The 20,785-nt window shown below is 47.7% G+C and overlaps 1 protein-coding gene across 1 annotated transcript in view; it reads right to left on the reverse strand.

Moving 5' to 3' along the window:
• LOC144167563 (calcitonin receptor-like) overlaps window positions 1–19,493 on the reverse strand; it is a 185,954-nt gene extending 166,461 nt beyond the window's left edge. The window contains exon 1 of the mRNA XM_077696790.1: window positions 19,379–19,493. The gene's annotated coding sequence lies outside the window, so the exon portion shown is untranslated. The remainder of the gene's footprint in view (window positions 1–19,378) is intronic.
• Between the last annotated feature and the right edge of the window lie 1,292 nt (window positions 19,494–20,785).

Here is a 20,785-nt window from a genome sequence, read left to right on the forward strand (position 1 = left end):
ATAAATGGTCCAAAGTGCACTCACTCCTAGAGTTTCACCGTACAGAAGCGCATTAGTCAATTTAGACAGATGGCTTGTGTAGTACCTTATGGTGAGGGCTAGACGAAGCTTTGCGAAACAGGGAGGTATAACTTGTGCTACGCGCCCAGAAAAGTTTCTTCAGTGACAGCCAGTTGGAGCGTAATCGCGTCCAAACGCCATCTTTTCGGTCCGATCAGACGGCCGGTGAAATCACCGCAGTTCTCTGGTCACTTCCGGTTCTAGCAGTACTGCCACGGCTTCAGCTATTTTGTGTTAACCCCCTGATTGCGCGTTGCGTGTTAATGATAAGAGAGAGAGAGAGAGATGTTCAATGAAATCTGGCAACGTTAGCCGAGCTGAGATGCCTGGCTTGCTACGCTAGATGAATAATGTGACCATGGTAATTAAGATGGTGCAAATGCTAAAGAAGATGATGTGCACGGATGAGTTCAGTCATTTACATTCTCTGGTCAAGACGTGTGTTTCAGAGGTACGATATTAGAGCTTTTGCCGCCCGTGAAGCACGTTCGGAACATGCCCACCGTGGTCCCAACCCATCCCTCAGTTGAATGCCTACAGAAAGGGATGTTTACATGGCCCGTACGTACAAAAAAAAAACAGAATGTCTTCTGCCCTCAAGATCCTTTTCTTCTGTTGAAAATCGACCGTGCTGCGCGTGCGTCTATTTTTGGCAGCGCGCCGAAGACGTTGGCCACTTCGAATTTCTTGTTTGCAAAATAGGCATTATCATTCTACAACAGCCGCAAAGTCGAAAGTGATTGGACGACTACAATTTCTTCATGAGCGGGTGGATTCGCAAACCGAGCGTCACAAAAGTCTCAAATGCGCCGTGTTTACAGTGGCAAAGTTGAACAAACCACTACTCTAGGGGATCCCTATTCTCTAAAAGACGGCCGTCGTGTTGAGGCGGCGTGGTACTGAGGTGACGCGCACTCACCCCCGTCGCTTTGCGCCGTGGATGCACGTGCTGCCCCGGGGATACCCCGTGTGATTTCCCACCTTTTGCCGCCGCTGCAAGTGACCCCACAACCCCAGAAGAATACATGAATTTGCATGCAAGTACCGTGTCGCTTCAAAACGGCGCCCGTTTTTTTTTTTTTTTTTTTTTTGCCCAAGAGCAATAAATGCACGAGAAAGTAAAAGAGGCCGTGGCCATGCAGCTGCATAGGTAAAGCATAAAGAGCGGTATCCGAGGGTAAGGGGTGACGTCTCACCCGGGGAGCATCTCTTCTCCTCCGCTTCATTTCTTTCCCTGCACAAGGTGCGGAGATAGTGGGGGGCTCTTTGAACGCCGGTATTCGGATTAACATCCCGCCCTACATTTGTCTTGTATACGCCAGCGAAGGGTAGGATTGGAACTCAGATTGATTGTGGGGTTTCACGCGCTGAACGTATTGATTTGATTGATTGATTGTAGGGTTTAACGCGCCGACGCAACGCAGGCGATGAGGCGCGCCGTAGTGGAGGGCTCCAGATTAATTTTGACCACCTGGGGATCTTTAATGTGCGCCGAAATCTCGTACACACGGGCGTTTTTGCTTTTCGCCTCCATCAGAAAAGCGGCCGCCGCGGCTGGGAATCGAACCCGCGACCTCGTTCTCAGCAGCGCAACACCATAGCCACTGAGCCACCGCGGCGGGTACGCGCTGAAGGTATATACCTTGGCTGTGAGGCAAACCGTAGTGTAGGGCGCCAGATTAATTTTCCGCATCTGCGGATCTTTAGCGAGCGCCGAAATCTGGAACACACGGGCGTTTTCGCTTTTTGCCTCCGTCAAAAAAGCAGCCGCCGCAGCCGGGATGGAGCGTTCGTCCTTGGGCTCAGAAGCACAACGCCTTAGCCGCTGAGCCACCGTGGCGGGTAGGACTGGAACTTCACTGTTTAACGTGGTAGCGGGGTAGCTTCTGAAACTGCCCACGTGAGTATTGCTAGACGAAATGTCGGTGTCATCACTCCAGAGTTTAACATCGCTTCCTTGTACGTGACCACCATGCAATGTGCTTCGACTATTGCATGACCCCTATATATGAGGCGTTTTTTTTTTCGAAATGAACCAAATCCACTTAAAGCGAATTTCAGAAAAAAATCGGGTTTTTTATCGGACCTAAATGCAGCGCTGTCAAACCTATTATAGGATATGTTTTACATGTCAGCTAGGGAAAATTTATGGCCACAACTAATTAAAAATTGTGCGGCGAATTTATGTATTATTGGCATGATATATTTGGATTTGGTTCGTATTGAATTGAAGCACTCAAGCTGTTGCGGCATTCTTATGGAAACTTTATTTAAATTGACTTTTAAAGGAGTACTGACACGAAAATTTTATGTTCCATTTTTATTGCTGTTTTCGATGCTTAATGGTCTGGTGAACCCGACACAGCACTTCAAATACTTCATCGCGCGATAATTAATTACATTGAACGGCCTGAAAATCGTTTGTTTCAATTCCCCGCGCTTCCAGCCCAAAAGGCGCATATGACAGAATCCCGGCATGAAATCACCGCTTTATGCGGACGTCAAAACACTGCGGAGGCCGGTGGGAGCGTTGTTTCGACCGCGCCGCCGCCGGAGCTGAACGGATGAGCTGCCTGAAGGTGCTAGGCCTACCACTGCGGCGAATATACGATGACCGCTTTCAATAATAGCCTTGAGGGCGACTTCTATTGCGATTCTGGGCTATACTATCGTTTCCTTTCCACTGTGTGGAACTTTATTTTTGCCAACAGTGCCTTTCTGGCGATTATGCCAGCAACTCAGGCTACGACCCATTTGTGAATGCGCCGGCGCCCAGTCGCCGCTCGCAGGGCCGCGAACGTGAAGTGATGTCATGAGTTTTTGACGAGCGCTGTCCGCGTCACTTCTTTTGGCTACCACGGGATAATGTCACGCTGATATCCAGTTGCTGAGTGCCGCTCCCCGTGCTGTTCCGTCGGCGCTATAAATGAGACCCAAATAAAGCATGGAGTTTCATACTAATATATACAAGAGGGAAATCTGGCGCCACTGTCTAGGGGAGCCGTGCTCCAGTGAGCGTTCCGTCATGTACCGGGCAGGCACGTTCCACTTGTGCTTGGCATGGCTCATGAACAGGTTGAACAGTTTGCTCTGGCTGCAGAAAAGCAAAAAGAAAACTGTAGAATGTTCATCAAATTTGTTTTGTTATTATAATACTGAACCTCCAAAAAGATTAATTTGTCAGTGATTATGTAGCAGCTTCATGCACGAGGAATAAGAAAAAAAATTTGCCCGTTTTTGTTGATTTCGGCTTCGAGACAAGACAGAAGCCATATGGCTAGCTAAGCCAAGTAGGCGGGGAACGTCGCCAGAGGCAATGGCGCCGCCCACGGAGGCCCGCGACTGCAGCGACAGATTTCCCTCTTGTATATATTACTATTAGTATGAAACTCTATGAAATAAAGTATGTTCTTCGCGTCGCAGGCCGCTCATATTTCAGTCAGGGTATTCTGTCGGGTAAAGGAAGCGAACTGTACAATAATATTAGCACCGAAAATTGGTGTCAGTACCCCTTTAAGAACGGTGCGATTGAGTTTTGGCGGAAAAGGCACTAAACAGAGCTTCAAGAACATTAGAACTATACATGGAGAGCAGGTGAGTCCTCTTGGCCCCATTAGCAGCTCTTTCCGAATTCTTCCCTCGGAATTTTTTTTTTGGGGCACTCCTGAATGCCCTGACAAAGTAAGCAATCTCTTCATTGCCTTGCCATGACTTTCCAAAATACTCCACAAAAAGGCTGCCCGTATCTTCTTCAGCTTAATGGAGTGCTTCCTACCCTCAGAGAGGGAGGGGGAAATTTGCTAGGGCTCGTAAGCGGTGGCTATTTAGTTAAGGACTAAAATGGTGGATATGGCAGTCAAAAATAACTATCACCAGAGTTAGTTATTCCGTAGGAACGGGGTACACGAGATGAAATGATTTTTGTCACATCTCTCAGTTTCATTTCGTTCACTTTTTCCGTTCACTTCGGCGTTGACATCTGGGGACAGATCTTTCGCCTACCTCCAAATTGCCGTCTTAATTCAGGATACGCCAGCTCAAAAAAAAAAAAAAAAAAACTTCTGAAAACACCCACGAAACAGTCTGAACACTAAAGCCAAAAGCAAACTCTCATTACAAACGAATTTGGCTGATTATGATCCGTGAAAAAGCAGGATAAGGCTCATTTTGGAACGAACTACGACCTGCGTACACGTTTGCAGGTCGTTCCTTACCTGTTTTTTGGACACCTCTTTTTTTAAGGGAAAGTTGCCGAATTTTTCTCGTCACTACAGTTTTATCTGACTTTGTTTCGGTTTCTGGATCTGCCTCATTTCGAAAAAAAAAGACGCCTCATATACTGCTAAGACGGATGTAGAGGCATCACTCCGTTTGAGGGCGTCGTGTGCACTGTGCCAGAACCGTCTTCTTTCGTCCATGACACACACAAAAAAAGCTCAATTTTTAACATCTTCCACTTTGATGAAATTTTATCTGCATTGAACTTTTCTTTATGCTTACCTGATGATCTGTTTGTGATACCTTCAGTTCAATCGGCCCGTACGCATCAAGAGTTTCTTTCACACAAAGCGCAGATCAATTCAGCGTGAAGGATCAAATTCTTTACCGCTAAACACACCTCCTTTTTTCTCTCGTAACAGCGGATAGAATGTCTCTAAGAATCGGTAAGTTTGTACGCTTCGGCAACCTTATTTTCTTGCCCGCTGAACCTTGAGCCAGGAAAGGTCTGCCTTCTAAAAACTGAATTCATTAAATAGAGCCGCGACGTATCGCCTTGCAGGTTACAACATCTCTCGCTTTGCGCAAAATACATTTTGTTTTTTTTTTGTTGCATGGCGCTGTTTGGGGCGAGCGATGACAGGCGTCGTTGCCAGAAGTGGAAGCACCTCTAAGCTGATAGACAAAACTCGGAGGCGGTGTTCATGTTGCTGACTCCGCTTTTATTAATCATTAGAACGTAAAAAGCTAGAAATAAGTTTTCGCTCAGTTTTTGGAACTGTAGTTAGGAATATTCGCTTTACGTCTAACCGTATTTGTTTGTGGATCACACTCATGCGCCACTCTCTTAATCAGGAAAAAAAGAAAAAAAAAAGAGCTACCACATTTAGCCTTAACATGTGTTTTGCAACTAACGAGACTGGTAGACTCCTCATGGCTCCAGATTCACCTGCTGGTAAAAACCTTTCAGTGATCTGGGAGGCTTAATTAGCTGAGGCCCGCAAGCAACACTACGTGGAACACGCCAGCGTGGGCAGCGGACAAAGAAAGCTGCGTTCGAAGTAAAATTGCCGTGTTGTCGACACGCTCAGTTTGGGCAAGTTCGTCGGTCAAATAAGTGTTTAAAAGTAACCCAGGGAGCAAAACGTTGAATCAGTGAATACCAAACGCGCAAAATAGCGCAACATTAAAATACCGTTATGACATGATATTGTAGGGCACGAGGCATCGATTGTGTGTTCGAAATGACATTCATTTGGTGTGGCATTCGTCGGTCATTTTGTGTGACATCTGTCAGCCGTTTTGTTTCTGCCATCCTTTGGCCACAACGCCCGATTTCTGCCATACTGAATTAGTGTAGCCTTCCATTTGAACTAAGGCAACGTGAAGGTTCTCTGGTCGTGAAGAGGATTCAGAAAGAAAAATGTGAGAAAAAAGTTTCAGCCTAACTTTTTGAAAGAAGTATTTTGAGGCTCGGCATTTCGTTGCTATTTTCGCGGGGAGTCTGTCCTGACATGTCCTAGTCAATAGCAAATGGCTAAGCATCCGAGTGGCAGAGCATTCGAATGGTTAAGCACCCGAGATTAATCCCAAACGGTTTTAATGGTGGTTGAGAAATCGTTCGTCTACATTTCTTCGGATGTTGCTTCAAAAAGACCGTATGTTTATCAAGAAGCATGTACCAACACCATAATGGGGGCTCAGACTGATCAAAAAGGGCGTGATGTGAACCAATGGAAGTACTGCGATTCGAAGGCCTCCCGCAGGAACGGTGGGCTTATTTTTATACACGCAGATTCTGCGTGGCGAAACATGCTGGTTAGAAGGCACTACGTGTTTGGCCACACACGCCAACGCGCAGTCTGGCATGGCCTGCTCTGATATCAAAAACGGGGATAAAGGCAAGCAGTGGAGATGGAGATAGAGATAGAGATAAAGATAGAGTAGAGATAGAGAAGGTGAGACACCTTCTTCCATGAGTTATCAAACTAGTGGCATGCCTGCAAAACAAAAACGGGTAGAAAAGTACAAATAGTTGTCCAGCTCAACCTAAACTTACACGATATGGTCACTGTGAAGACAGAGTTCGATGGCGCAGTAATTGGTAGGGGCTGTCCGTGTAGCGGACGGGAAAGTTGGCTCCGCCGCAGTAAACTTGTTGACAGCATGACTCAACACCTTACATGCAACAGCATATGCTTCCTCAGATTTGCTTCGCGCTCTGTGATTATGTACTGACGTTCAAAGTTGTCGTGCGCGTAAGCAAAGTACATTATGTTTTTTTTTTGTTTCCTGCAGGGTGAACATCTTTACGCCAGCTGACTGCTGTATTTAATTTCACGGAGCCTGTTTCTAAAAAGAGAATTTGCAGGAGTGTTTTCGGCAGCCTTATCCTGGAGTAAAGTTCGTATGCGGGAAATTTGGCTATAGAAAAGATTAAAATCTGGCCCCATACTATGGGTTCTGCCAAACTAATATAGATTTTCACGCTACTTGATATGTTATAATTCTTGGAATTTGACCATTTAGATACGCCCCAATACCAACTGGCAAGACGGGATATAAGCATTGAAAATATTTTTTCACGGGGATGAACATTTTGATTAGGCAGCATTCTTATTGTTTTCTAAAGAAAACAATAAGAATGCGTGGTACTTCCGAAGAATTGTCTACTTGTGCAATGGGTGATTTCTGTATCGAAGTCAAATTAAAGGAAGCGTGCTAATAATCTATACCTACGGCTTTAGACACTTTGCCCTTTCTATAATAAAGTTGACCTACAATAAAGCAAGGCAAGCAGACAAGGTAATGATTCAAATATCGGTCGAGGATCAGCTTAAATCAGCTTGAGGATCAGCGAGGATCAATCAGCGCTTGTGCTTCGTTTCTTGTCATTGTCTGCGTACCCAGTTAAATTTAGGCTGACCAGCATTAATTCAAGTATGATCCAACTAGCTCAGATTCCGCCTATTCTAAGAGGATCAGCTGTCGAATTGCACATCCAGTGGGTCTACGGGAACACTTCACCGCATTAGTGTATACAACGTGCGTGCGCGACCGCACATACACACACGCGCACACACGCGCGCACGCACGCACGCACGAATGTATGCAAGCACGCGTACATGCACACGCCCGCGCACGCACGCGCGGGCACGCAGGCAGGCCCGAATATGCACACGCACACACACTCGCGCACATGTAAACATCACACAGTCATAAATACATATGACCCAACACGGGAACTTTGCAGCTAATTCAATTCTACCGTTCTTGTTTCAGGAACTAGAGGTCAGTTTTTCTGCGCTTACGGGGGCGCCTCAGAAAGACACCGGAAGAAAAGAACACGTTTTTGCGCCGGCGGCGGTAGGTTGCGGGTCACCTTTCCCTCACTCTTCCCCTAGAGTGACTGCGTATATTTTTCTGGAGAGACCCGGAAGGCAAAGCACTGACGTCAGCCGTCAAAGATCGATAGGGCCGGGTCGACGTGCCTTGACGCACTAATACTCGTCATAGAACGGACACCACCAACGGACTATAGATCGGTATTTGACCGCTATAGAAGAGACCACTGCTGTGGTCTCTTTTGAGCTTTACGCTGGAGCGAGTACCCCAAAAAAACTCCGAATTTTCCCTGAGCTGAAAGAAAGACCTTAGTAGAGGCTGCATGGCCGGAAGGAAAAACAAAATAACACGAACAATTTCGGTCTTCTGTGCCTTATTTTAGTTATGGAGCGTCTGAAGCGGTTTTGCATGCAAGCTCAGAAAATAGATGGTCGAGCCATCTTTTATGCCCGGTGAAGGACCGCATAAGCAATGCGGAAGAAACCAGATTGTATCTGTACAAAAGAAAGCCGTTCGCTTTATCTGTCGTCGCGTTGATTCAGAATCTTCACGAACTAATGAACTTTATTTCTTAGGGCTAGCACCTTTAGCTGCGCGTCGCAACGCCGATTCATTGAAGTTTCTTTATCGTGTTATCAACTCGCACTGTGGCCTCTCTGATAATCATTACGTCATCCTCGCTGAACCGTCCACTACGCGTAGTTGCCACCCCCTCAACGTTACCCCGTAGTTTGTCCGCAGTAAGATTTTCAAGTACAGTATATTTTCCTATACAATAGAAAAATGGAATTCTCTCCCTGGCTCAACGCACTCTCTCTCCTATGATTAATTCGTGTACGAACTGGAGATTGCTGAAATAATATTGTATAACACTGTTTGCGAGCTTGCCTTGTATTTATCTTGTGCAGTGTACCTGAATAAATAAATAAATAAATAAATAAATAAATAAATAAATAAATAAATAAATAAATAAATAAATAAATAAATAAATAAATAAATAAATGAAACTTTATTGACACAAGGATGGCGACTCGGCCTATGTGGGGGGTGGGGGGGGGGGGGGAGGGTGGTGTCAGTTCGGGAAAACTTTACATTCTCAGATGAACGCCAGTAGCGAGAGCGAAGTCCCACAAGGAGGCAAACACCAGCTTGGCTGTGGCTGCGGGTGGGTAGAGCCAGTCCGTCAAACACGTAACGCTGCTGTGTTTGCAAGACGTGCTCGGCGCGTGCAGTCCCGGACACGTCCAAAGGAGATGTTCAATGGTCGGTGTGGCTCCTAAAGAGCACGTCACGCACGCGGGTGGTGTCATGGCCGGCGGAGGTGAATCGCTTGCGGTAGCGCCTGGGAGAACGGGTGGCCGCCCTTTTTTTTGGTATGTAAGAACGCCACTTGAAAAGGATGTCCTCTGTAAGCGCCGCCCTAGCACGAGCCTTGTGGATTAGAACCTGAAGGCCACGTGGCAGTCCTGTATGTAACGGGTAGTCATTGGCAGGGATGTGGCCGCGGAGTCTAGCTCTAGCACATCGCTGGTAGGTGGCACGGGCTTCAAAGGGGTCCAAGTTGGGGTCGTGATGAGGCAAAACTGGGTGGGAGCGGGTGGAAAGAACATCGCTTGCCAGGGCGCGCGCGGCCTCCTTGGAGGAGTTAACGCAGTGCCGTGGCACCCAGTCTACCCGAATTTGTAGTCCTGTTGTGCAATGTAGCCTTCGGCAATGCATCTTGATGGACGCACAGATAGAATTCTGATAAGGCACCCGGCGCAATGCGCGGAATGCTTCCTGGCTGGCTGTGAAGATAGTTGCATGAGGCTGGTTGGTAGGCCAGTGAGAAATTTCAAGTTGTCGGACAGCCAGTAATATCGCTTTGAGTTGGAGGTGGGTAGACGATGCCGTTGTTGGATATTCTTGTTTACAGGCGGCTTGAAATGTCGAGTGAATGGCCGCTAATCCGGCAGTATTCGTGGTGGGGTCCCAAGTGGCATCGGTATGAAAGTCAAAGTATATAGTAAATTATAGTAAACTTGTAATAAAGCATAGAATAAATAGATAAATAAATAAATAAATAAATAAATAAATAAATAAATAAATAAATAAATAAATAAATAAATAAATAAATAAATAAATAAATAAATAAATAAATAAATAAATAAATAAATAAATAAATAAATAAATAAACTGCTCCTATTTGGTTGTTCCCATCACGAGCTACGCTACTGAAGTTGCCTCTTTCCGATTAGCTTACTTCTCGCTTGAGGGTACTACTTTATGCCCAGTGTGTGGTGCAGCCACTCGAGGCGCAGAAACAGCACTTGCGTGATGTTCGTTTGGAGCTCCTGACTTGGTTACCTGGTTCAATCGGAAAACATTCAGGGAAGCTTACTCACGCGCTAAACTTGAATGGCGAAGCTGTTGTAGGTGAGCATTGTGGGACACAGAGTTAGGTTTCAGTGTCATTGTTTATTTGCATAGTTGCGGTGTTAGTAATCGTCGTCATAAGCATGGAACAAATCGTCTTCTTCGCGGTGAGTGATGGATGCAAAGTGATCCTCAGCATTTCAGACTTCCATCAGCTCTTTGTCATCGACTCAAGGCCGTGGTAGCGGGATTCGCAAGGCGTCTCGGGGAGGAGTGGTGGCGCACTCGTAGCCATGTCTTGAATTATCCATAATGGCTTCTACCGAATTTGGAGGCCGCCGTGACCTCTCCCAAGCAGGGTGTCTTTTCATCTTTAGCATCAGCACCGGAGCTTTTTTTTTTTTTTTTTGCTAAAGCCACTGCGGGAGCCGGGAACTCGGCGGTCACCGCGAGGCACGCGCCCACGAGCCGTCCGCATTGTCTTGACATTTTTTCCTGCAACGGCGAACGTACGGCCAGTAGCAAGCTCCGGATTTAATATCTTTTGCTGCTGTTTTTTAACAGCAGAACGGTTTAGGCTTTTAGTACCGCCGTCCAGCATTATCAGAAAACTCAGACCAGCGGTGCGCACGTACGTGAGCGAACACCTCGTGAGGAGCTCCCGGCGTCGCCCAGGCTTCCGCGTGGGCTTGCGGCACGTGATGAGCTCGCAAAAAAAAAACACCGAGTGCACGTGAGAGTGCGCCTTGTGAGGAGCGCCCTGTGTCGGCCTGCTCGACTTTCGATAACGTTGTACCCAGCTTTTCTGGCGTGATCTCTCGTGCGCCCTTCTACAACTGCCAGTTCATGTGCATTCGTGCCTGAATTGGGGAGCACTGCCGCCGAGTTCGCGGTACAGCCGCCGAGTACGCGAAGCCGGTTGCCGCGGGTTCTAGCGCGTGCTATCGCGGTCCACTTTGGGAAAGACGTGGTAGGCTGCGGACAAAATGATCCGGGCCTGCCAGTCATAAATAAAGTTAAGCGGCAAGTTCCGAAATACATGTGCGGTGCAACAGCTGTGTTTCCGCTGAAGGGGGAGGGGCTGCCAGCTCTGCTCTTTCTCCAGCCTTGCACCACTAGTTCGAGCTGCGCCATTTTTTTCTTTTTATGTGCAGTACACGTTTTATTTTTGCCTGCCGTGGTTTTATATAGCACAATTGTTATCGTAATATCAGGTTTAAGTATTGCAGGAATCCTTCGGGCATGCTTTGCGACATGGTTGTTCTGTTCTCACCTCACCGGCGTAGCACTACTGCTTCGCAAACACCTGTGTGAAGGGGTCCCTGCGATTAATGCCGTACATTCGCGCTTTGTCGGCTTCCCTATCAAGCGATCATTTAAGAAAAGCAAACTGACCGGTTTCATACTGCCCACCGTGTGAAAAGTCTGCGGCAAAAAATTAAAAATAAAAGAATAGGAGAAAACAATTATCTGTCGTGTGTTTGAAAATTTGCGACAAGAGATTCGAGTTTTATTTCCCTGCACTTTTCAAGAAGCTTCATGTTGTAACATTTCGGAACTCTCTCTAATGCTGTATCGCCTCCACTGTTAATTGTGCCAGCGCGCGCATAAGCCGTCATGTAGTATAGACTCATGAAATACAAGTTGCATCAAACACATATCGTTCTTCTTTGAGGTCCCTTCAAATCGTATGTGGGCTTTAAACTGTGTGGTGATGTATGAAAGGGACATCGCAACACTTTAAAATCAATCTTTTTTTTTTTTCACAACACAGGCCAGAAGGGCTTCCAGAACTTAGAATAAAGAGGTCACGGAGTGCGTAAGCCACGAATTACTGCCTTACGCCTATCAGATGACGTAGAAACTTGCTCCAAAGATCTACCTTCGGTGTTGTTTGAGCGCTCGAATTACGCCATTCGTGGTTGTTGGCCAGCTTCCTTTTACTTAAAGCAATAAACGCATTCGAGCACCTCTGAAATCTCCACAATATCAAACGATGAACCGGAAAGCGGATCTGCTGCGACAAGCAAATCAAGAAGCGCCCCTCTTTGCTGGAAATAACGCTAGCTTTCGCAGCGCTCCCACGAAAGAAGTAAACAGAGTGAAAGTGTTTATCGAAAGTGTTGCAGAGCCCCTTTAAGGCCAACCTCAAATTCAAGTAAGTTGCAAAAACTTCGGTGGTTGAAAGTAGAAGCTGTCTCCAAGAGAACATGTTTGATAACCCACGGGTTCCTAAAGCCACGGTCATCTTAACATTACCCCTGCTTTGAGGTAGACACCAAAAGAAGGAAGCGTAAAAATGGTACAATTCTTTTTCACATTGAAGACAGCAGTCTTCTTTGGGCTAGTCTGTCTGCATGTTCGTTTGTCTTTTCTAGTCTGTTTTGTCAGCCAAATCAGCCAGAGAAAGAAAAATTCAGCAGCCAGTGGTGTGATGACAGCTGGTCCTGTTCGCTAGTTGGTAAAGGAATAACTGGCAGTCGATTGGTAATCGCTGTCTTCATCATCACTGCCTAACTTGAAGTAGACGCCAAATGGAAACAGCACAGTGTTTTATAGCGTGGGCGCTAGCCGTACACCTAGTGTAAATAACGGCTGTGGCTTAACTCAGTTATGCCTGGGTGTGCGTAACGAGAGGTACGGTTCATGGTATTATTTAGCTTGGGTCTCTGTACGGTTACGATTATTCTCGAGGCGTGCGGCTAGTTCTTCTTCCGTCTCCTCGGCTCGCTCCCTCTTCTTGGTTTCGTTCCGACGACGAAGCCTGGCTTCTTTCAGTCTCTGCGACTCATTGTACATATCTGACGACGAATCCCACCGAGCCACCCCTTCTAATACACGACGTAACACCGGCTCCTCCTCTGTTCTTGCAACGCCGTTTCACCGGCTACTTCTATGACGTCATGCCAGATGGCGTGGCGAGCGGCACTGCCAGATGCCGTCGTTGCTAGGCAACCGTTCAGCTCGCGGGGCGGCCACCGGCCACAGCGAAACGACGAGAATACGACAATTGCAGCTGTCGCTACAAAAACCATCCTGTGTGCGAAGTCAACACCATCGTAAGATTTCCGAGTCAGCAAGAAATATGAGCGCGCGTCTCTGTTCCTAAGACGCAAAAAGAGTTGCCTGCTGAGCACAGGAAGCAAAGGGGTTCGCCTGCTGAGGAAAAGGATCCGAGCAAGGGTAAAAGTTGTCTATCCTCCGTGTCCCATAAAAAAGGTCCGTGACAGCTTTGTTCCAAAGGCACCTGCATGATTGATGGAAGAGAGGGCAAAGTTCGAGAGACCCCCTAATTCTGTCCAACATGAATTAGAGACCGCCGGCAATTAATTCTTGCTTGCAGAAAAGTTCCTGGCGCTGCGCAGTACTGCCCGGTTCGGCCATCTGTGCAGGCACGCTGTTTTATGCGTAGCGTAGGAATGCAGCGAAGGCTACGGCGGTGTTACCGACCAGGGTCACAGGACCCACAAGGTACTGATGGCCCACCGCTTGCCCACGCATGACCAACAGGTTGTTTGCTCACTAGAACCCCGCGACAGCTGGCACGCTGAGGCCGTGTACGAAACACCCCACTCGACTTCCAGATCTTGTGGGTATACCAGCTAATCGATCCCGTGCGGCGCTCGAATGCGGTGTAGCTTCCCGCATCACGGACATGCCATTCAACTGCAATCCCGCGACGAGGCCACGAATCCCGCTTTGGGGTATGATGCAGCCTCGTATGTAACAACAAATTCCAGGTGTAAGGAAGAAACGTGATCTAACACCGACCGGTACTACAGTAGCTGATGTTCGCTTATCCTCCGTAAACCAGCCTAAGGCTCAATAAAGTGATTCCTCCTCCTCCTCCTCCTCCTCCTCCTCCTCCTCCTCCTCCTCCTCCTCCTCCTCCTCCTCCCGCTGCTTACAGTGACCGCACACATATCGATAACGGCGTAGCATATGGTTCGGTCTGCGCTGCCGAGTTTAACATAGCCCATGCGATCGCTTCCGCGGCTACAGACGTAACAACCAGTTCTTAAATTAGGTCAACTCCAAATAATAGCGCTAAATACTTCAGCTCTACGCACACCTGACAAGTTCAAAACTATCAAATTTTTCTGCCTTTCCCGAGTTCTTTAAAGTTCGGGCCTTTTTATGTGGTTGTGTGACGTCTCACCATCAGTACAACCGCTATAGGCCTCCTGCGCTGCCAAGGGGGCGCTGCACAAGCGGCTTCCGGGCAGTACTTCCGGGTAGTTCAAAGCTGCGCGGGTCCCATAGGATCCCGTGTTGACAGAAGCAAAATGAGCTCGACGCTCCCGATTATTTTGCGACGTGGTCACCAGCTCATCCCCGACGCGTCCGATCTATTTCAGCGATCAACTTGGCATTAGGTAAAAAAGCTTTGCAGCGCTAAACACGTTTACAGCGCCGACGAAAGTGAAGCGACCGTGATGGCGTCTGCTACTCGCAGGTTCACCGATCGATGGTCGTACGAAGTGAAATTTTAAGTGAAATTTCTAGTTTAAACTAATACTCCAGGTGACAAAGACTTCTCAAAAACAGCCGATCAAAAAAGAAGAGTGACGCAATCGGCGATGATCGCGCTTTAAAAAGCCAGCGAGTCCGGCGGACCGCAGGCTCGCCTGCTGCGGTGCGCCGCTCTTTTGCGTACCTGCACACTATGCGTGCACTTTCATTAAACAGTGCTCGTTTGCGGCGCCATTACGAATACATGGTGCAGCGTTAGCTTGCCGTTTTGTTGCGTGTCTCAGTGACAAAATTCAGCGAGCGTCAGAAGCGTGAAATCTGTTCCCGATTCCGAAATTAGTCGCCGTAAAACAAAGTGGTCGGGCGAACTAAGAGGCCGCTCGCTTTCCTTGTTTGCTCTCACTCTATTTAATTACGCTCTTGCAGAATACATTCCCAGTTCGCACTTGATAGCCTAGAATGAGGGCGAGCAACGGCCGCGTTTCATGCAGCCGACACGGCGGAGGGCTGGACGGCAAATCGGGTGGGAGGCAAATCGGGTAGGGGGGCGTTGAATGCGAAGAGAAAAAATTCGGCGAGTTTCTAATAATATTTGACAATAATCTGGCGAAGTGTGAAGATAGGGGGGCAATTCAACTGGAGGACGCCAATTCTCTGTTCTTGTCTCGCTGTCTATCTCCATTTGAAGTCAGAACTGGCGTCTCGGCGTTCAGATTCGACGACCCCTGCACTAGAAAACCAACACAGTCAGTGATGATCGTATGTAAATATTCGGGGCCCCGCGCCGTGTATGCGGCTGTGTTATGTGATGTTATAGAAGTACACATCTCTGCAGGCAGCGGGCGTGTGATTTGGTGCATGTTTTGCGTCCTTTAACAGCGTTTAATTTGTGTATTTGGCGCTATTGCCCCACCTACTCGCTAGTATACATGTACCCTGCCGTTCGTAAATCGTGCGGCGTAAAACGTTACGCAAGAAGAATTTAGTTTGCGAAAAAACGAAACAAAATTTCCACTCGTTTCAAAGGCGGTGCAAGGCCAGCAGTGTCAGCTGAGTCGGCTGCACAATTCTTGCGTTCGCTTGCATGCTCCCGCTGAAGCAACCTTTTGCAGTTACCTCAGGATATAGGATGAGCAGCGTTCCGTGTTTATGCTACTCGTGACTTTCCTTTGTCGAACGCACGCAAGAAGAAAAAACTGTAACTGTCGTCAAACAGTTAAACCACCCGACCTGGCGATACTGTCCCACGCCGCGACCACCGCAGCTCGCTCAAAAGAAAGCCGACAAATCGGCTTCTTTTAGCGGATATTATTTTGTTTAGCCTCTTCAACTACTTTAAGGGCTATTTCATACAGTATGCAGTCATTTATACATGCCACCAAGCGCCACAAACAACTTTCAATCTGGCTAGTAATTGAAAACACATGGAGGGCGGCGAGGGTCGTCTGCTTTTGTACTACCCAGAGGCGTCGGCCGCTAGGGGCGCTGCACGTCGCCAAAAATCCAGCGTAGGAGGCCTATACGCCTCGAGATTCGCGATCGCTGCTCCGCCTGCCGCCGCTTCTCCGCGGCGTTTGCGGGATTAGCGCTGCGTGGCTGATAGGTGGTCATGCAGTGTTTTGGTTCTCTTTCGCTTCTCTTTGCCTTTACGCGCACTAAACAACTTGTTATGGTGACGTCTGTAAGCTAACTGCTCGTTTAGGGCACTTAAAAAAAACAGCTGCGTCTTGGTAGAGCGCTCTAACGCCAACAAGAGCTACCCGGGGAGGCGGTTCTGCGCTCTTCTTGGCCGCTCTTGCGGGCGTCGGCGACGGCAGCAGCATATCACCGCTGTCACCTTCGAACACGTCAGCATAAGTGAATTCTATTTATTGTCGCCTCGTTTAGACCTGATATTGGCACTGTAAGAGGTTGGCTCGTTTTGCAGCGCAGACAACAAATGCGAATATGTACGTCGAATATGTACGTCGTAGAAAAATATGTTTCGGGGATGTGATAACCCAATAGCTGACAAAAACTTGTGCCTTTTATGGGAATATAAGCCACGCGAAAATGTTAAGTACACTCAAAGGCTGTGCATTGTCAGATATGTGCCCGCTCATGCCTTATAGTAAGAACCAGGGTATAAGTTAATGAAACCACGGGGAAATGAATGGTATGCAAGTCAGGAATAAATAGAATAGTCGTACGGGAATGAAAAAAAAAAAACTGAGTGCAGCTTCTGAAATGCTAAAGACGTTTGTTTAAGAAAGGTAGTATTCACCAGACCAACTAGATGCGAAATGCACTGAAATTTCGCTAGAAAAAGGGGGGGGGGGTTGGAGGAGGAGTAGGACGCTCAATTATCGTTGTTTACAAATGCGGAGCGAAATCAACGAATGAACGTTTCAGTAATCACACACACAAGCTGCGTGTTCACCTTTCGTTTGTTTTTCGCCTTCAACAAACGGCTGATCACTCGGCGGACGCATTTTTTGAAGAATACAGGGTAGGCAGTTCACAAGCGATACGAGGTGTTGTTGGAAGAGTTGATTGATTGATTGATTGATTGATTGCAGGGTTTAACGCGCCGACGCAACGGAGACGATGAGGCAGGCCGTAGTGCAGGGCTCCGGATTAATTTTGACCACCTGGAGATCCTTAACGAGCGCCGAAATCTCGTACACACGGGCTCGTTGGAAAAGTGTCGTATCTGATAAGGGTCTCTGATTTCGGTTTATGCTAGATTCTGCAGTCTCCCTGTGTCATATGGCGATGTTTCGAAGAAGAGTTTGGTCACGGACGCGGATGACTCTATAAGGCCATCTGCGCGCTTCTCGTGGAGGATAAATGTAACAGATGAACCTTTGCGAGCGCTCACCTCGGTACAAGACGACCCAGCATTAAATTTGTCGTCGTGTACTGACTCCGGAGCGTAATTTTGCATTATCCATCGTACTTCTTTGGTACAATGTTTGTGAAATTTATGCCGCATTGGCCTGTTCATGGTACTGATCAATATCTGATATGTGATATTGGCAGGCGTAACTTGCGTGCTGTCAGGTATGAGTACTAGTGCTCCGCTGGATTTTGTAAGTGCACAAAGTCGATTTACATCATAGTGTGTATGGCCGCAACATGACCATCGGAGGAAACACTGCTTACGGAGACACTGCCACTAAATTTCAGGGCAGCGTAATTGCAATCAGCTGCATGCAAATGCTGGCTTCTGGACGCCGGCCTGTGACACACACCCGGCGCTCATATAGATCTCACTAAGATCGCGTCATAAACGTTTAAACTCTCGTGAACACACCACGCTTGCAAACAGAGTGCCTGCTCCATGTTATTCGGTATTTCGAATGCGGACAAACGGTAAATCGCTGTCTTGAACGAGCCCCAAAAGCAACGGCGATAGGGGGGAGCGGGCCGGGGACTCCCGCGCCTGCTTTTGAAACGGGCCGCTAGGGGGATTTCAGTGGCGCCCCTACAGGCCGCGCTCGAGGCGTATAGGCGGGGTTCCTTTCAGCGGCCTTGATAAAATCAGCATTCTAATGGTGCATTTAAAAAAATCGCTACGAACTAAACCAGATACTAATAAAGGTATCTGCAGCAGGGAGAAAATCAGGGATCGCGTTGTATGCTACCGGTAACGTAGCTTTCCAGGTGCTTGAAAGCTTTTAAATAAGAGAGGAAGCGTTTATCAGCCCCGCAGCAGGCGTCGTTTTACAGGAGAGAGAAGGAGAGGGAGGTAGAAATGGCGGATACGAGGAGCTGGGAACCTGCCGTAGAAAAAGCCAGGAAAAACGCCCATTCTCTTCGGCAAAGCCGAGCTCTGCTGTTGTGTGCGATAGAGCTATGGACGCTGAAAGCGCTACTTGATATTTCACGCGCCGAAGGTTCACCTGAGCTGCGTCCATTGTTAGAATATTGTCGATACCACGGAGTAGTTTGCGCCACGGCAATCTCTCTATCGGAGCTGTGTCCTGAATAAAAGACCAAACGCAAAATTCCCCTAGCACAGCGGAAACCAAGCTAAAACGGCTAGTTTTACAGGAGCCGCTCTTGATAGGCACTCCCCCAATTCATTTTTTACTGGAAGCTGAACACAAGAGAGAAGGAGGGGTTGCAGGGAAGACAAGGGTGACCACGGGGTGAGTGGGGAAAAAGCAACCTCTTTGCTTGACGGCGCGTCTGAAAATCTAAAAATACTATAAACACTACCAGAGTTATTTTTGTTTGTATGCCCTGGTTGCCTAATATTTACAGAAAGCCGCAAACTTTTTGTTTGCGCGAAAAAAAGTTTTATTTGACTGATGACCTAGGTATAACATGTGTGTAAATCAATAACTACTTGCATTACAAGCTCAATTTCTGGTTTGGTAGCTCATGCGGTCCTAAAGTTTACGAAAACACACACGAAATTGCTGAATTCCACGGACATGTGGAGATTAACGTAAAGCGGAGCTTTCAATGATGTTTACACCGTCACTAATATCAGTGTTCCGAACAGCACAATGGAGTTCAAGTAGCACCGTTTGAAATTATTGCATGGGAGCCACGGCAAAACAGGGTTGATACGTGAGTGCGTGTGACATTTCTGTTCGCTCGTCGCTTCTCGGCGTAGATCTGACGACGCTCGTCGTCTTTCATTGCTGCCACGCGTTGTTGCCTTGACTCACGTATATTCGAGCCAGCATACTCAGCATACATTCGCTTCCAGCGCCACGATTCGCTGTTAGCGAAGACGTTCCTGGTTGCCTTGACACTTCTTTCTGGACTGGATTCCGTAGACGCTGCGGAAACGTTTTTGAGTACTTCTTCAGGCGCGTGCTCACGTGCTCTTTGGACGCATGTGAATGAATGAATGAATGAATGAATGAATGAATGAATGAATGAATGAATGAATAAATGAATGAATGAATGAATGCGGAGACCAGCGCGCCACCTGGTGGTCTTGTGAAGAACCCACGATGCCCTTTCTCGTCACCGGAGGAGCCGGCGAGGAGGAGCCGCCTGCCGGAAGCGGCGCCTTCCGCTAGTGGAACAGCAGCAGCAGCCCCTGGAAAGGCCGCGGGAAAGACAAATAAAGCGTCGCTTTAAAAAGTGTGTTGCTCGAAATAAAAAAAAAAAAAGCACGGCTTTAAACATTAACGCGCCCCGGATTCTCGTTCACGTAGTTGTTTCAATTTTCAGCCCAACGTGCTCGGCAGCACAATATTGCCTCAGCAGCTGGGCAACAGCAGCCAGCAGTGCGGAAGAAGGTCGCGCAGAATCACGTTATGCATTACAATGTTCCATGCGCTGAAAAGAATGGGTCGATGCTGGCGCTCCTTGAGTGGAACTGCAACGGCTGCTCGGTTTGGCGGCCTGTGGTGTCAGTGTTGACGGCTTAACAGTACGGCACTAGACAAAGAGAGCACGGGCTCCTCATTCGCCGGTACGTTGTCTCCCACGAACGGGCGTTCGTCAGCGAAGAAAGCTTTGTTTACTCTCTGTCGGCGCTAAGGTACCTTTTCCTGTGTTAGGTGAATTATTTTTTTGAAAACGTAGATACGCAACGGAATAAAGGAGGAGGCAGAGACAGAAACTTCAATGTTTGCAAAGGCTTTCTAAACAAAGTGTGGGCCCGAAGCGGTTTCATAGAGGCAGGCTGTTACAGTGTGTCCACAAAAAAGTGGCGCTATACCTTAGGAACAAAGAAATGAAGCTAAGGGGAAAGTAGATTAACAAACCTTCTTGTTTTATGGAGGAAAACTGCTCCTACGCAGGCTGTGAACGTTTTATACCTTTCTACTTCAATGAACACATGGTCATGCGAGGTACACTGTAGCCAAATTCAGCTAGACCGGGCTTGAACAGCACTTTTTTTTTTGTTCGAGGCTTGACAAAACTTTACGAAACCTTACGAAACCACGAAGTGTTTTGCAATGCGTGGTCGGTATCTCGCAGGATTCTCGTGAGTACATTTTCGGCGGAAGAGCCACGTAATTCCGGAAAGGCGTTTTCTACTCTTTCTTTGGCGCTTGCGTCGAAATAAGGGTCCGGAGGAAGTGCCTTCCTTTCTTAGACAGGCACTCAACTCGAGAGGTCGATCCTCGTGGGCTTGAAGGGGGTCGAGAACTATCGATCGATGTCGTAATGTGTGTATGAGAGAGCACCTACACGGCTGAATGGCGCAGGCGCACCAAACTGCTTGACTTGCACTTCAGGACGAAAAAATAAATAAACGCACATGCACGCACGCACACGTACACGCACAGGCGAGCGTACACGTACGCGCGCATGCCCTTACGCGTGCTCACACGTACGTACGAGAAGCAGTCAGCGTGAGAGCCTGAAATTAACCCTCACA

The sequence above is a fragment of the Haemaphysalis longicornis genome, unplaced genomic scaffold, assembly GCF_048455015.1.
Source record: "Haemaphysalis longicornis isolate Haplotype H1 unplaced genomic scaffold, Haemaphysalis longicornis Haplotype H1 scaffold_2, whole genome shotgun sequence".
In the NCBI taxonomy this organism is placed as follows: Eukaryota; Metazoa; Arthropoda; class Arachnida; order Ixodida; family Ixodidae; genus Haemaphysalis; species Haemaphysalis longicornis.